An 18,186-nucleotide genomic window follows, 5' to 3' on the forward strand; every position below is an offset into this window, starting at 1 on the left:
GAAATCTGTAACTACATAGATGATCGTACCGAATGCCACACACATACCAATAATCCATAAATGCAATTAGCAGCACCGGCAGCCAACGGACCGGCAATCAAATTCATGGCATTCAAATGGAACACCAGCTAAACAGACATTTAACATGTGACATTTATGACACATACTCGTACTCGTACTCGTATAAATGTGGCACACACGCAGAATATCTCAACAAATATTTGCACATTAATTTTGCAATCTGGGGAAAGTCGAAGGTGCAGCAGTCACGGCAAATGCAGCTGACAGCCGAGACTAAATTTTAGTCACAGATTAAGTACACTTTCAGCAGCTAATAAATAATAATAAAACAGCTGTTGCTCAAGTTGCCGGAACACAATAAAATAAAATAAACAAAAAACACACAATAAATGAACGAGATTATTTTTGCTTTAATTGATTAAAATATTTGTGGAATTTCAGTAAATAAAAAAATAGAAAATAAATAAATAAACGCGTAAGTTAATATGTGGAATTTCAGTAAATAAAAAAAATAGTACAAAATAAATAAAACTTGTAAATAATAATAAGACAGCTGTTGCTCAAGTTGCCGGAACACAATAAAATAAAATAAAAAAAAAACAATAACTAAACGAGATTATTTTTTCTTTAATTGATTAAAATTATTTGTGGAATTTCAATAAATAAGCAAATAGTAAAAAATGTAAGTATAAGAAAAGTTTTCAACGAGATCTTTAAGTACTTTAAGTCTCCCCTGCCCTGCCGCCCTGGAGTCCCCCCGATTTGACCATCAAATTGCTCATTAATATGGTGCATACGAGTATGCACAAATATAGTGTGGCTGTTGTTGCTTTCTGCTATTGCTGCTTGGCCCTTTGTTTGCTTTCATGTCGCTTTCGGGCTGCCGTTGGGGCTGCATTTTGACATTTTGACGAAGAGGAAATGTCACGTCACGTCGTGTTTTGCCGCACACCTCCAATTTCCGGTTCAGTGAGCTGCCCGAACGTCCATTCGTCCATCCATCCATCTGCCCCTCACGACCAGCCAGCCAGCCAGCCACCAGACGATTGTAAAGTTGCCTGCCTGGTGGGGGGCAGTGGCAGCGCCAGCGTCAGCGACACATCTGAGTAGTTTACCCCCCGCACCGTGGACCGTGGGACCGTGGGCACACAGTGCAATTAAAAATTGCACGCACAAAATCATTGCACTTGCGCCCAGCTACGAGTACGAGTGCGAATGCGAGTCGAGCAGGTATTGGGGCTTGGGGGGACTTTTCCTGCCTTGCACGATTGGTTGGCATTTGCTGGTCGTTTTGTGGATGTGCCTGACTTTGACAATGCCAACACACATTTCCACATATACTTTGTGGTTTAGTGCGGCTTCGATGTGGTCCGTTGCGGCTCGGCTCGGCTCGGTCCGGCACGGCACGGCTCTGCTCGGCTCGGCGTATGGTGATAAGGTGCCAAGGGGTTTTTGGGTGGCATGGATGTGAAAGTCATTTGCCTGATTGAGAGATGCTTAGCCGTGTAAACTTTGTTTGTGCTTTCCGATCGGACTTCATTTTGGTGCTTTTGGGGGGTAACTTCATTTTGGAAATGCCACTCAGGGCTCATACCCAAAATGATTGCCCATTTTCCGCCCATTACGTGTGTGCCTTTTGCTGTGCGCAGTGCTTGCAAATTTTTTCCGCATATCAATAGCCCAACCCCATGCCCAATTATTCGGGCATGGTAACCCCATCATTACATACATACATACGTTTCTCTATATTTTTTGGTACATTGTTAGCATTAATTTTTATTTATTTTATTATTATTTATTTATTATTTTTTATTATTATTATTTATTTATTATTTTTTATTATTATTATTTATTTTATTATTTTTTTATTATTATTATTATTATTTATTATTATTATTTATTCTTATTATTTATTATTATTATTTATTTTTTTTTTTTTATTATTTATTTAGTTAATATTTAATTAATAATAAATAATAAATTAATATTTGTGTCTTAAATTAATAGAGGAAATATCTAATAGTTGGTTTTATCTTTCTGTTGTTGTTTCCATGCTTGCAGCAGAAATGTATTGCACTTCCCCTCTAAATGCATCTACCACTCAAAGCAATCACTGCAGTCAATTATAATTCAGTTTATTTTGTTGGTTTAACCATGAAAAACATTTGCATTGAATATCGACTGATGCCAGTTTGGTTAGCTCTTTTCAGTGCCAAGACTTAATCTTCGATTTTCCATATCTACCCCCTCCGTGGCGCCATCTGGCAATCCACCGGCGAACCCGTTCAAAACTTAATTTCAATATCTTTTTCTCCTGCCTTCAGATATATATATTCGTTGCTCTTTGCGTTTCATTTACCTTTGCCCTTCCCCTATGAATGCTTATAATTTCAGGGCCATATTTTGCAGGGGGTCTGTTGACAATATTCGTTGCTTTACTTTTAAGCGCCGGACAAGGGAAATGCCGTTGTATATTGGCGAAACGCGTGTGCGCCATCTAGTGGCGGCAGCAGGCAAGCTGGAATTTTTATTTAAAATGGCGAAAGCTTTGGCGCCATGGCTCTGGCGCTCTCTCATCGCTTTGGCTTAAAAAGCGAGCGAAAGGGTTGCGCCTGGGGGCGCAAAAAAGTTCACTTCAGCAACGGACTGTTGCTGTGGGGATGGTTTGTTGAATGTTGGCTGGGTGAGGGTTGGGGTGTGGGCTGGGGGGGTGGTGCTCCACGGCTGAGCTTGGGCCAAGAATGTTTTTGTTGGCCATCTTCATGGTTGGACTGGAATTCTGAATGTGTCCTGCAGCGCGTATCAATGTAAATGATTTTTTGCACAGAACTCTTAGACATAGAACGGACATTGATTGTGATTCAAGGTAAATCTGAAAATATAAATTTTGTATTCCCCAGAAGCATGAATACGAGCAGAAGAAAGTGGACTTAGGCTTGGTACAGTGAAGCCAGCTCCATGGACAGTCTGCTTACTGAGGCTTACAATCGATTTATTTGCAGTGGCCTCAACAGCAACAGCAACGGGAACGTGGAACCAACGGAGAGACAAAAAATACTTTCAGCAACATTTAGCAACGATGGCAGCGCACAAGACTTGTCTTACAGTGCGCTCCATAACCATAGGCTGTGGCCCAAATTAGCTTGACACTTGGCATTCCTACAGGAATGAATTTTGGAACATCTAAAAGTGAAATATGTACAAAAAATTAAGCGTACAGTTCACGAGCAAACATTTTTAATTTCTGAAAATTCTTCATTAAATTTCTATCTTTTTAATTGCAACTAAAACTACAGCTATGCACGTTACTGTATGTGTGTGTGGGTTTGCCTATGTGTCCTGGGGTCGGCTTGCTCATTAAATAAACGCAAAGAAGACCCTTGCATTGGGAGAATACAGCAGCAGCAGCAGCAACATAAAAGATTGAATCAGCCAGAGCCAGGGATTGGCTTTTTAATGCCACTTTTTTTTTTTTTGAGAGCACTGCTGCCTGCAAGGCGATGCCACCGCACTGCCACCCCCAAACCAGCCCACCCACCCACACACACACACACACACACACACACACCTATATGATCCACAGACTCCGTCTGCTGCGTCTGCAGCTCTTCATCTCTTTCACCTTTTTATACCGATTATTCCGTTCAAGCTAAGGGGCATATTGTATTGAAGAGTGGAAAGACTTTTCAAGAATATACAAAATATACAAAAATAACAGCATCAAGAACATATGTATAGTCAAGTAATTCTGTCCATTTGTCTGTACATGTGGGAGGTTTTTATTTATTTATTTATTTATTTCAATTAATTAATAATTATCTGCCAACCATGAACTATAATAGGAATATACATACTTAAAGAAAAATATAATAGAGGAAGAAAAGACGGGTTTTAAAAATTTGCTAGATTAAGGTGATGATGGTAAACGTTACGTGCAATCATATCAAGGAATATTTTGGGGTATATGGTATTGTACTGGGAATTGTAAAGAACACGAAAAGGTTATTTTAATTTTGTAGAAAAAATCAAGAAAAACTTTTAGCTTAAGGCCTTGTAGCTATAGGTAAACTTAAGTTCGATATATAAATTATAACTAGTTAAATAAAAAAAGAAAAAAAAATAAATAAATAAATCACAGTTTTATGCAAGTAATATTTATCTTCAAATTAAAAAAAAAAGCAATAACTATTTTTTTTTGTATAGTATTTCAAGTGATTACCGTTTAGTTGGTATCTCAATAGTCGAAATGCCATTCGTAGCCCTTTTCGCTTTTGTTTTTTTGCCTTTTTTTTTTGTTGCGCCATCGAAGCGCACGCATTAATTTTCTTTTGTAACCCTTCTTTGTATTTAGCATATTTTCTGCATCGTGTGTGTGTGTGTGTGTGTGTGCGAGCTTCGTATGTGTGCGTGGGACAATTTAATGAATTGTTACACATGTTCGGAGCAGCAATAATAGCAACAAAGTGGCGATGCTTTGTCCGCTCATTATGTCGATATTGTTCGCCAGTTTCGCCATTTTAATTGCCAAAAACAACACACAACAACAACAGCAAACAAAAAACGAATTAAAAAAAAAAATCAAGAGAAAATTTAAAGAAAGAAAAGTTCTTTAAAGAAAGACTTACACTACAGCGGAAATGGGCTCTATGTGGGGTTCCATTTGGATAAAAGATTCCATACTGAGATATGCGAAGCAACAAAGTGGAGCGTGTGCCCGTTCACGTATATCTTCAACTCTTAAACTGCTATGCCAACTGCACTTTATTCTTCAGACTGAAAGCTGGCAGAAATCGTAATCTTTGGCTGCTAAATAATTCTCCGATAATGGCAAACAAATCGAACATTTTTGTTGGCCTATTTCTCAAAGATTCCGACACACAGGAAACACACACGTAAATCATAAATATTCCTCTGCAGGCTACATACAGCCATGAAACATGAAAGGCTGATCCGTGCTTCCGAAATTCAAGAACAAGCCGTAGATGCGAGCATTTGCGTATCCTTTGAGCATGTGTGGTCCATCTAGTGATCGCAAGCTGTTTGCTTGGGTCGCCCTTTGTTTGTTGTTGCTGGCACTTCAACTGGCGACCACTTGAGGCCGCCAAGCTGTCTGCCCGCGACACTGCCATCGTGGGACGTATGTAGCTCTATGTCCATGTCCTTGTCAGCTGACAAATGTCGTGTAGCCTGCTTCCGGCACTTGAGTCGGCACAGCAGCGGCGGTCAACCAACAAATTTCCTCATCCACGCACTTGACCAGGCGACGACCCACAGGCGGCTTCCCATGCACCGCCAGACAATCTGGCAGACATCGGAACTTTGGCTATCCAATATCAAAAGTGACGATGGATCGGACGTGCACCCAAATCCATGTCGGGTTGTCCATGTCCCTTGCAAGGGATAATTAATGATTTGTTGTTTTTGGTCGGGATCGTTAAATGTTGTGATCCGAGAGGCGGGTCGGAGCCGGCACAAGACGGTAGTTCCAATGATAGATCTCTGCCCCACTGATTGATGGCACTCCGCGGCAGCATAATGATCTTTATGGAACTCCCAGGGGACTAAGAGAAGAGTATTTTGTATTTAAATTGCAGTTGGAATAGCTATTTAGACATTAGATTGCGGAAATAAAGTTTATTCAATTTAAAATATAATTATTTACCATTCAAAGTGTTTGCCCAAGTTCGTTTTATGCTATTAAAATTAGCGAATATCCTTGCCTATATCCTTTGGCATATATGCATGCATGTAGTTTCCCATTAATTGGACTTTGAATCTTTCTACTCTCAAATTAATCTCCATTCTTGAGTTATTTTTGTCTGTGAAGCAAAAGCCAGCAGCCGGCTCTAAGCCGCCTCTTTCCCTCTGCCAACTCTTTGCCCACCCATCAAAGCAAACATAATTAATGAGCCAACCAACACACACACACACACACACACACACACACACACACTTAGACCCTCCCACCTACTTCGACAGCCAGCGACTGTATCGCATTTTCTTTCCATTTTGCAGCCAGCCAGCCGCCTGCTTTGCCCACACATGTCGGTCAAATTCCGCTGGAAAACTTATTTTAAATTGCTTGGATTAAATGACAAGAAGCATTTCGGTTATTCGACTAAGAGATACCGTCTGGGGCAGGTAGCTCTAAGCAGAGTAATTATTTTCCAACAGAAAAGGATTAAGCAGGGCTACAGATGCTACTATCTACAAGTGGATTTACTCGTCTTTTGATGCTGATACTCTGAATATATATAATTAATCCTACATTCCTTAATTTTCACTAAGACAACATACCCTTCCACTCAGTGCATAGTCCGAGGTATAACAAGCATATAGTTTAGTTTATAGCAAAGCAAAGATAAGCAGATGTGGCGAGAGAGCGAAGAGAGAGAGAGAGAGCAGCATGCAAATAGTGTGAGCCAAAGGGAAACGGGCGACAGAGACAGGAGACACCTCGTGTGTCTGGAGCTGAGTGACAGGCCACCTCAGATGAGGACGCCTCGCGCTGTCACTTTTGACAAATTATAAACGTCATTGCCAGCGACTTTGATGTGTGTTGTTGGTTCGGTGTTTTCTGGGTTTTGGGCTGCTTCTTACTCGCCTCAAACTTTCGTTACAGCCGTAAAGTTTATCCATCTGATTAATGCAATAGTTTGGCCAGACGTGAAATTAATTAAAAATTTGTGTGCTGTGCACACGGCGGGCATATCCTGCTCAGGGGCCAGTAGGAGTCTTCCTTTATCCATTCTCTCTCTCTCTCTCTCTCTCTCTATTCTTTTTTTTTTGTATGAGAACCCATTGTGCTGTCTTCAATTCCAAGTATTTACCCCAAAAAGAATGAGAAATAAAAAACTATTTTGTAACAACTGTCCGAACTGTTGGGCTAACAACCCCCGGAGGGAACGATCCAGGCATAGCGGATAGCGGATGAAATTTAATAACACTAATAAAGCCATTCAAGGAGCACAGGCCCAGACCCAGGCCTAGGCCTAGGCCAGTCTGCACACGGGCCAAGAGCAGCATGATCCTCATCCTCATCTTCATCTTCATCCTCCCCCACACCACACCCATCATGATGATCGTGTTGATGGCGCAGGCGTATAATAAATCAATTAACAAACGATCAATACAACAGCCCGAACTGAGCTGAACGCAACTGAAATGTTACTGCCGGATTAGTGTAGGGTGTACCGAGGGCGAGGAGGGAGCCGAGCCATATTTATTGTTTACAGTTCCGGCTGGACGAGCGTGCAATAGGATCATGAACCCCAGGCTCTCGCGTACTCCCAGCCGATGAGCCATAGCGCGCATCCTGCGTACAGGAAATGGCACGCGTTTTGAGGATCGTGGACAGGGGACCGTGGACCGTGGACCGGGGGCTCGCCTAACATTTCAATTCCAATTAACGCATCTTTGGCATCGGCTTACTCCTTTGTGCCCCGTTTTTATGACGGGGTCATGCCCATGCCCATGCCCTTGCCGATCCTCAACAACTGGCGCATATCCTGTGGCACCCGCACACGATGCTGGGGCCCGAACGTGCCCCCGTCCAAGTCCCTCGCGTGCGCGTTCCATGTGTTTGTTTGCTTATGCAACTCCTTGGGCCTAATCCCTGGAAAATATTATCCCTTTTGCCTTGGGTTTGGTGCTGATTCTTGGGGCAACCTTCTTTATATAGTTGCATTATTGGCGAGTTCTTTCAGTTTCAGCTGGGATTCATCCCCTACTCGCAGTTTCAGCTGCCTATGGTAGGGCGCTGTGTGGCACGCGCTGTGTGGCATACTTCTCGGCTCCCAGTTGACAGACACACAACACTCTGAGCCATAGAGGGCGCAAATGAAATCGATCGCGAAAGGAAACAAGCTACGAGTATATCGATAGTTTTCGAGAGGCTGCCACACTGTGGCAATAGTCCAATGATCGTATTCAAAATTATTATTTTATTTTTTATTTATTTCTTATTGTTAACTAATGAGGGAAGCGACTGGTTATTCTTTGGTAAAAGTAGAAGGGCATAAAGTTGTGATATTTATGAAACAACTGCGCAAGCGCACCAATGGAAAGCACAAAGGAGCTGCTGGGCCTATAAAACGGCATTGTGTGGCGCAATTGTGGCAGTTCAGAGCTGATTTGCCTTATGGACGAAGCAGCAGCAGTAACCCACCCAACTGTGGGCTGTGACTTTTTACCTTTTACTAATAAATCCAAAAAACAGAACGTAGCCAAGCTGTGCAATAAATATTCACTCTCAGAGACTGCTTAGCCCCTGCTTCGATTGCATTGCACTTATGATAGTTTATTTATAATTAATAATACTAATATTTGAATGTTTCCCTGGCTGATTTTTCCCTGCCTCATTGCAGGTATTATTTTCTGATTAGTACCCCCTTAAAAATAGCCATCTGCATCTGGTCTGGCTAGCTGACTTTCTCCGCACTGATGTGTACACTGTACAGTCCGCTGTACGATGTGTAATATCCACTCAGAAGAGAGCTTCCATTGCGTAGGGTGAGAGACAGCCTCGAACAGGTAAACTCATTAAATGAAAGTCTTCTCATGCCCCATGCTGGCCCTCCCTTTTGGGCTGAAGGATCTCCAAAATGACCCGCAAATACGCAAATTCTCTAATACAACTAACGAAGTGGACAAAGGACCCAGGCAATGGCAGTGGCAATGGCAATGGGTTTTAGCTGCAGCACATGATGGGGTGCCTGGTCAGGGATCTGTACCCAGACCCAGTCCCAGACACAGACTCAGACTCAGACTCAGACACACAGACACCCCAGAGAAGAGCTGAGCTGAGCAGAGCAGAGCAGAGCAGAACAGTGCAGAACAGACCCCAAAGAGTTGAAACGAAAACAAAAGTGAAACTATGTGGCCCAGATGGTGGGGGTTAGGGCTGGGCGGGTGTGGGTGTGGGATTGCCAAAAGAAAGGGCTAGGGGGAGGGTAACACCCATAAAGACACAGAGCAGAGGGTGGGAGAGAGTGAGAGAGGCAGTGGCAGTGGTATGGTCAACCGGAGGAGGTTAAATGAATGAACGGATGAATGGATAAAGGCCACCGCATGTTACACAAGAGTCTGCCTGCTTGCCCGCCCGCCTTCCTTCCTGCCTGCCTGTCTGTCTGTGTGTTTGTTTGTGTGTGCTTCTAAGTGTATCGCTGTGTCCATGTGTGCGTTTTGTTGTATGTCCGAGTATTCGTGTGCTTTTGGGTGGTTCACTCTAGTTTACTTTGGGATTTATGAATGCTTTATGGCGGCTTGTCTGGACAAGGTCTGGGTGGCACACAGTCTGCGGGGACTCCAAGTCCAAAGAGAGCGTATGGCAGTGGGGCATGTGTCTGTGTGTGTGTGTGTGTGTGTGTGTGTGGGTGTTTTTTGGGTGGTTGAACCCAACTAATTTATTGCCAACTTCCGGCAAAGGCGAATAATTTTGTTTAGTTTTTGGTGTTGATAATGAACGAATGGTCAGTGGAATAAGTCAGATGGACACAGAATCCACTTCTCTCCCCTCTCCATCTTCCTCTCCCCCACCCTCTGCGGTGGTTTTGAAAGGGTTGGTAAGGCTTTTGAGCCATCAGCTAACGCTCACTCACTCACATCTCAGAACTTTCATTTTTGAGATCTACTTTTCATCGTCGTCTCTGGACCCCACCATTGACTTTCAGCCAACCTCCTACTCACTCTCCTCCTGCTTCTCCCCTGTGATGAGCCACTGCTGGTGTGGGTGGGTGTGGGTGTGGGTGTGGGTGTGGGGGGGTACTACGTTTGACCAACCCTCTGAAAATCCTCATTTAATTTTCAGATATTTGCGCATAAAACTTGCCATGAATTTATTGCTTTTTAAATAAATAAACGAGCAAATAAAGTGCAGAAATTAAGGGGCTATGCAGAAGAGGGTTACCCGAAGGGGTAAAGATAGGTTTTTCGGGTGTGGGGGAAAGGGGTAAGGGTATGGGTATGGGTAAGGGGCAGATGCCTCCTTAGTTGCGGCACAACTAATTGAAAGTCACTCAAGTGTGAGAAAGACAACGACAGAGAGAGAGAGAGAGAGAGAGAGATAGTAGAACATTTCCGGTTTGTTTAGTTGGAAAACAGTCGAATAAATATTTAATTAAAATATCTAATAAATAAGTAAAAAATTTATAGAAAGGGCTGTGCAAGGAATACACAAAGGAGACCACACAGATATTACAATTATCAAATGCGATGCTTGGCAGCATTATCACAGCATCATTTTATGTTGAATAAAGACAAAAATTGGGGGCATGAAAAAGAAGTTTAAAATATTCCAAGAAAAGTTAATAATATTATCAAACTGTAGTTTGAGTATTATATAAATAGTAATGGGTCAATATTTTATGTTTTATATATTTCTATTTTATTATACATATATCTCATTTTTTATTTTTTATTTATTTTATTATACATTTTATTTTATTTTTATATTTATATTTTTTTTTTTCTGCACGTAAATTCTTGATATGTTGCGTTGCATCGAGGGTGTTGTTGTTGTGGGTTTTGATATTGTCATCCATGCAATGTTAGTAGAAGTAGACCCGGGGATTAGCATGGGGCCTAGCGCACAATATATATATATTAAATTAAATGTGAACGCTCAACTTCATTTAGCAGACAACAAAAAATACTAACTAAATTAATATGACATATATCCATTTATTGTCCTTCCAAGAACCACTCTGGAATTTATTTCTCCCTGTCAGCTGTGGGGTTTTAAAACTGAATGAAACTTCATTGGGGTTTTCGTGGCCAGCAAAGGAATATTTGCTAAGCAAAGAAATAATTATCCGAATTAGTTTAAGCAAACACAAATGGCATACGAATGGCAGTAGATTTTTTTTGTTCTTACATTTTTATTTTTCGTTCTTTGCCTGATAAATAAATGAAGGCAAAAAAATAGTATGGAAAAAAAAACGCTGGATTTTTCTTTATGGTTTTGCCATTTGCTTTGTTTACTCACACACACACATACCACCACGCCACGCCCCCTTTGCTTAGCCCTTGCCTTAACTGTTGCTCCCCCCCACCACCCCGAAAACAGTAAAAAGCTTTCAGCAGAAACGCAACCTCAAAATCGTCTGCCATAACTAATTAATGCTATACTAATAGTGATGGCACACCATGCCCCTGGCACAGCCCAGCCCAGCACAGCAGAGCACTCTGCCACGCCTGCCGCCACAACGAACACCTAACCCCCAAGGCGCAGTCCCCTAATTTCGTACCATCCATATAGAGACCATATACATACTAAATACATACATATGTATATCTGTATGTATATATGATATTCTTTTAGCTGATTCTGTTTTTTATGTGTCTCCGAGATGCTGCCGCTGCTACGGCTGCTGGTGCTGCTGCTGCTCAGGAGGAGAATGCTGCCCCAGAATGGCATGGCCTCGGGAGAATGGTGGGGAGGGAGAGTCGAGACAGCCAACCACAGCCACGCTGAGGCCGAACCACTGCCGCACCGCCAACCCGAACCCGAACCACCCGCTAGGGGGCTCCACTTAGAGCAGAGGCCAACAGCAAATGAGAATCACGAAAACTTTCGTTTTTCTATTTTTCACAAACAAACTCGCACACACACACACACACACACACTCACAGAAACACACACACAGACCAAGAGAATGAGGGAAATTTTCCTTGCATTGCATTTATTTTTGTTTTTCTTCTACTCTTAAAATCGCCCACCGTTCCATCCACCCAGCCCTCCCCTCCCCACCCACCGCACCACCTTGTCTGGCATTCGTTTTGCCATTTTTTGCACATCGTCGTCTCTATGGGAATGGGGCATCAGCAGCAACAGGAGGAGCCAGAGGAGCAGCCACCATAGGATCTGCTGCTTTTTGCACTTTTCCAATTTTGTTTTGGATGGATGTGGATGGGTAAGCGGCTTGGTAGCGGGTGCAAGTCGTTTGCAAGGGTGGTGTGGTGGTGCTGGGGGGGTATGAAAAAATTCTGCGCATGTTCCCTACCAAAAATGGGAATACGCAAAAATGAAACAAAAACTAGACAAAACGAATGCGAAAGCAAAAATGTATTGGATGAATGACAAAATCCCGGGGGTGCCAAATGCACTGTGCACTCAGTGTGCGGGTAGGGTAGTGAGGGGCAGGCCGAGGGTGTGACAGCGGGCGTGGGAGGTGCCTCTGGAGGTTAGTAGAGCAGCATTCAACGTACACCAAAATGGCGGAGGCGGCGAGTCCACAAAAACGGACACGACTATGGCACACACTTCTTTGAATGGTAACAATTTAATAAATAATAATAAATAAATAAAATAGAAAATTGCAAGCAACGAAAAAACAGCTGAAAACAAATTTTGGGGGTGTGTTGAATATTTAAATATTTAAATATTTTTTTATTTATTAATTTAATATTTATTTAAATAAATATTTAAGTTTGGGAATACTCCTCTGCACCAACCATGCAAAGAAATTTCTGCAAAGTCTCGAATAACTTTTGAAGGATCACAAGCAACATTCCCTGATATTAATTGCTTTAGAATTTTGTGTTTGGTTAATTGTAAAAAATTATTAATAAAAAATACTCCCACCATAAATATATCAAAGCACTACAAAACTCCTCTGTTAGCTGATATAGCTGCAGCATTTTGCTGCATAGTCGGCCGCATGAACAGAAGAGCAAGAAAGTAAAACGAAATTGTCACCCACAAGTATACCCAGGGAACTCGGGATTGAGGCGCCACCAGCCAGCCAGGCAGCCAGCCAGCCAGCCAGTGGCACACGGCCGCAAAGTGCAGCATGATGAGGAGGTCGCAAAGGGGTGCACCCGCCAAGTCCAGAGGGGGTGGGGGGACTTGGGGCAGAGGCAGAGTCACCCTGAAAACTATTAAAGCATCGAGTCGAGTCGACGGTCCTCTTCCAATCAGCGGATCGGATGGCTGCGCATTTTTCTCATTGCAACAACAGCAACAACAAAAAAAGAAGGAAAAATGGAATGAAAAAAGATGAAAATCCGGGCACAGAAATAAACTAGAAAAGAGACGGCTCCGCCTGCTGCTGCTGCTGTTGCTGCTGCTATTGCACTTGCATGGTGCACAACACACACATACACACACACACACAAAGGGAGGGGGTAGGATGGGGGAAGGAATAAGAGAGTGAGATGGAGAGAGAGAGAGCGAGAGATCCCCTCACTCGTTCGAGTGAGAAGCGGAAACGAGTGAACGGCGACGCTGTGAGTGCAACTAAATTGGGAGGTAGGCCCCCCGTTCGGAGCACATTGCGATTGTGGCTCAAACAGCAGCCTGAACAGGGTTGCCAGGTGGCCAAAGTTGTGGGTTGAAAATATTCAAATATTGAAAAATATTAAAATAAGATTTTTTAATTCGTTTTTTTTTATGCCTTTAGCGAGAAAATTTAAACTAAAAAATGCACAAGTTGCAAAATATTCAAGTGATTGAAATTAAACCATTTAAATAAAATCGGGCAGCAATAGGAACTATCTTTGGTAACTAAAAACAATGGCCAGCCCCTCCCCAACTGTATCGCCCATGAAGAAATCTTCAAAGAGCGTCAGGCTTGCCCTTTCCTTTATTAAATATAATATCTGAAAACGCTGGCAACCCTATGCCGAATGCAAATTGAGTGCAAAAAAATACTCACATTTTTGCCCACTGAAATTGCAACTGGGCAAGGCCATCAGGGTGACTAGGGGGTGGGTGGGGGCAGTCTACGGCTGCTCGGCTGTGATTCTTTCTTTTGTTTTTATTGCCTGCTGTCGTGGCACGTGGCATACAGAATGTAAACAAGCCGCAGGAGTGAAGCGCGTGGGAGGTCCACATAGAATCGAATGGATGGCGAGCGGAGGGCAGGAAGGCAGAGGAATGCCCAGATGGAACAGATGAAGAAGGGGTGAAGGGGTGCCATATAAGTACTTGGGGGTATGGGGAGGCTTCAAATGTGTCTGGGATTAGGGTTCTGTGGTAAGCAGCAGAGGGAAGATTCAACTCGCTCTCCGAAGTGCATTAAATGAATGCGAGCAAATATATAACTAACATGTACATATGAAACTCTATATATAGTCAGTTTTTTGGGTACATAATTTTACCCCCTCCATGAACGAGCAGTGAATAAATATGTACAAAAAAAAAAAAAACAGAATTAAAGTTCCTAATTGGAAAGGTGCTCGACGCGCTGCAGCACAGAAAATAAATCCAATTTGCAACAGTTGGAAACAAGCCATGGAATTCGCAGTTATTTTCAGTTATTACTACTCAAAAACAAAAGTTTGCTCACGCTCAAATTTGTTTTGATCATATTATGGAACTAATTGCTTTCATTTGGCTTCGGTTGCACAAATATTTTTCTCATATTTTTTGTTGGTTCCAAATTCTTTTGTTTCTCTTAGTCTTTGGTTACAGAATAAACCACCCAGCTTAGGTGGGCTAATTAAGTTAAGTTGGCCCTATGGTTTTAATACTTAGTTGCTTTTGCTTTAGTTTGATATTGGGCTGTTTTTTTTTATATCTTATATAACAATTTATCATAGAGAAGTGTGGCATCAAAGCTTAAATTAAAGGATTTAACCAGTTAATTCAAAAAATTGAATTTCAATTTAATTTTTGGTTGCCTTAAGAATTTCTTATCACTATCACTTGGTGCCCCATACGCAATGAAAATCTCCATAAAGACTTAAATGTAAAGATGAAATTGCCAAGGTGAAAGCAAAGTATCAGGCCAAGCTTCAGGCCCAGCCATACACGACTCCGGCGAAGAGACCTCCCCACCCACCCAGCAATAATACTTAGCTAGGGACGTACCCTAAGTCATGTAGTGTAATTAATTAAATAAATATATTAGGTTGAGTTTTGCATACTTGTCGTCAGTCTCTAATAGGGAAGATTCGATGAATAAAATGCCGTAAAAAAAAATAAATAAAATAAGAATTTCCTATACATTCCATTTTATTAAATTAAAACTCACTCCTCTGCGATCATCTCTGTAGCAAATCAAATTTGTATCTTTACAAAACCCACTCCAATTGATGAACCGGTGGCACGGTGGCATGGGGGCACAGGCACATCCTTTCCAGCGCACCACAAGAAAAGCAAAGAAAAGTGTTGCATTTGCTTAATGCCATGATTGGATTGCCTCGCCGTATTACGCAGCTGGTAACGGGAATCGGAGGATGATGCCCCCGGATATGAGTACCGTGCCGAGTATTTGGCCCAACCCATTTGTGGCACCTGCTCCTACACCGTTTGCGTCTCCAGCTCCACCTGTTCGTCCCCCTCTCTCGACCATTTTCATATCATGCAAAATGGCCGGGCCGGGCCTGGGCCTGGGTCTGAGCCTGCCGTGCCGTGCCGTTGCTGGTGCTCTACCTAGTCGCTGGTCGCCGGTCGTTTGGCTCGGATTGCATGTGCATTGGTTTACTTTTGTTTAGCAAAATGTTCATGCAAATCCGCGCTGCATTTGCATTTGCATAAGCGGCCCCAGGACGAGTCGGTGACGGGGCTTGGGCTGGGCTGGGGCTGGGTTTTCGGTTTGGTTTGGTTTGGTTTGGTTCAGTTTCGTAGCTCCATCATTAACCGGGCACGGGTACGCAGCACGGGGCACAGGTTGAGTGCGGGACTCAACTTTTGCTGCAGCAAGCAGAGTGCGTGCCACGCCATCGCCATCCTTCTATCTAGCCATACAGCCATCCCAGTCCCAGTCCCAGTCCCCTGCCTTGCCACGCATATTCTCGCACGCACAATGACTACATCCACTCCACCCCCCCCATTCCCCATTCGCCCCATCCACCAGGCACCATTCATACCATTCATACCCCCTGGCCGACCATCCCATCTCAACTGAATCCTTTTGGAACTTGCCAAACTGGTTGGTTTAGTTTTCAAAACGGCGCGTCCTTTACTCCGGCTTTGCCTCTGACTCTGACTCTGACTCAGGGTACGCGTACGCGTACGGCTTCTGGCTCCGTGTCCTGCTTTAGCGCCCCTCCACCCTCTCTACTCTCTCATGTGTGTGTGTGTGTGTGTGTGGAAAACCATTTAAAATTACTGCAAAAAAGCAACAAAAGTTTTCCCAGCTAAAAGTGGAATGCACACGGCGCTGGAGTGGGGGTTTGGCTGGGCTGTGGAGTGGGGTGGGGTGTGGGTTGAGCTCGAAAGGACTGCGAGTCTCGCGTTGCGTTAAATTAAAACGCGTATGTTGCACACATTAATTGCCAGGAAGTAGATACAGCAACAGCAACAGAAGCAGCAGCAACAACGGTCCGAGTGGTGGGTGGATGTGGGGTGTGGGGGTGGGGGGGGAGTGCTGCAAAGGTTTTTCTAATCATTAACAGAGTTGCCATCGCCATCGGAGTTTGTTTTGTTTGCAAGGAATTACACACACACACACACACGCACAGGCACACGCACATGGACATGGACACGGACACGGACACCGATACGCGTACACATGGAGAAAACATTTGCAAATTAGAAATGTCCGTCACACATATGCCAACCTGCCTCGCTGGCTGCCACTGCCACTCCCCCGTACCATCAGCCGTGCCACGCCACGACACGCCTATCGCCCCCCAGCCCAGCCCAGCCCCAGCCCCAGCCCACTCGACAACGTTCAGATGCCAGCCCGTTGGGCCCGTTGTAAGGATAATGCTGATGATGTCCTGGGCCCACGCACAGAACGAGGCAAGCTGCACATGTGAAGACAGTCACTGAGTGCGGCACAGTGTGGCAAGGTGTTAAGGGGTTATGTTGGTATTATGGTCTAAGCCTCGATCGATTTGATTCAAATAATAACATCGTCTTTGAGTGGTAAGAGCAGCGTCAGTACTTACTTACTATTAGAATTCTGTAACATTTGATGGAATAGGCTTTGATAAAACACTTTTGTGTTCAGGGAAACTAATTGAAATTATATATATTTTAAAAGCAAGTAGACAATATAAAAAAAGACCTGGAAAATGACACCCCAACCTTTAACCTTCAACCAATTAGTGAAGGATTCAAAAAGACCAAGATAAGCAGTAACTTTTTGTTAATTTAATTTTTGTAGACACTCACAACGTCTCTAAATTAATAAAATAGTGTTAAATCATTAAGAATTTAGTTTTTACCTTTACAAAATTCGGTATACATATAAAATATATTTACATTATATGTGCTAATCCGGCCTTACGGACCTTGGGATATCGCATGTTGTTTAAACACCCTTTTTTTATTTTTAGGTAACATTTTTCAGATTTTCGGCAACCTAGACTTGTTTAAAGCCCAGATTTAGATTCAGCTGGTGAAAATCTATTAGAAACATATAAAAATAGAAGATTTGAGTATTCATGCCGTTACGGACGTTACACACTTTGTCATTAATATTTTTAAAAATATTGTGAAATAAAGATATATTTAAAGATATAAATATACCCATTTTTAGTTCAAATTTTTTAATATACATATATTTGATATTTTATGAGTATGATTTTTATGAGTTGAGCGCTCACTTTTGCTCACTTTTTATATCATGGAAAATACCCTTTATTTTACACGAATAAATGTAGGCATAAGGTACGTGTAGGTTAGCCTCTGCCAAGAACAATCAAACCACCGTAAAACCATATTGCTCATATCTTTTGAAGCTTGAATATGTAACCCATTATTATTCTATAAACAAACTGTTGAATTTTGGACAACTTTAAATTTTTGCCTTTAGTTTAAAAATATTCGGATTAGCCCATATGCACATTGTTGTATTAAATTAAATTAAATTGTATTAAGTAAATGTATGAAAATGAATTTCAGATTATTTTAGTTCCATTCCACTTAAAAATTAGGCCAAATCAAATCAAATCTTAATTAGAATAAAAGAAATTTTTAAAAATATTTCAAAGTATTTTTTTTTTAACCATAAAAACTTCTACAGCCACAAATAATTGTTCAAATTATAAGTTAAGAAAAATAAATTTTATTTTTGTTGTTGTTGACCATATGCACTGCAACTGCAACCACTGTGCATTATCTTATTTCAAATAAATATGCAGCACAGAAAACAGCAAAAAAAAAAAAAACAAACAAAAAATACAATCAATTTAAATAGAAACTTTTCTAAATACAGTACCGTTCTCAGTCACACACACACACACACACAGAGACACCTGCAGCGGTACCCC

Source organism: Drosophila obscura, unplaced genomic scaffold, assembly GCF_018151105.1.
Source record: "Drosophila obscura isolate BZ-5 IFL unplaced genomic scaffold, ASM1815110v1 contig_73, whole genome shotgun sequence".
Classification (NCBI taxonomy): Eukaryota; Metazoa; Arthropoda; class Insecta; order Diptera; family Drosophilidae; genus Drosophila; species Drosophila obscura.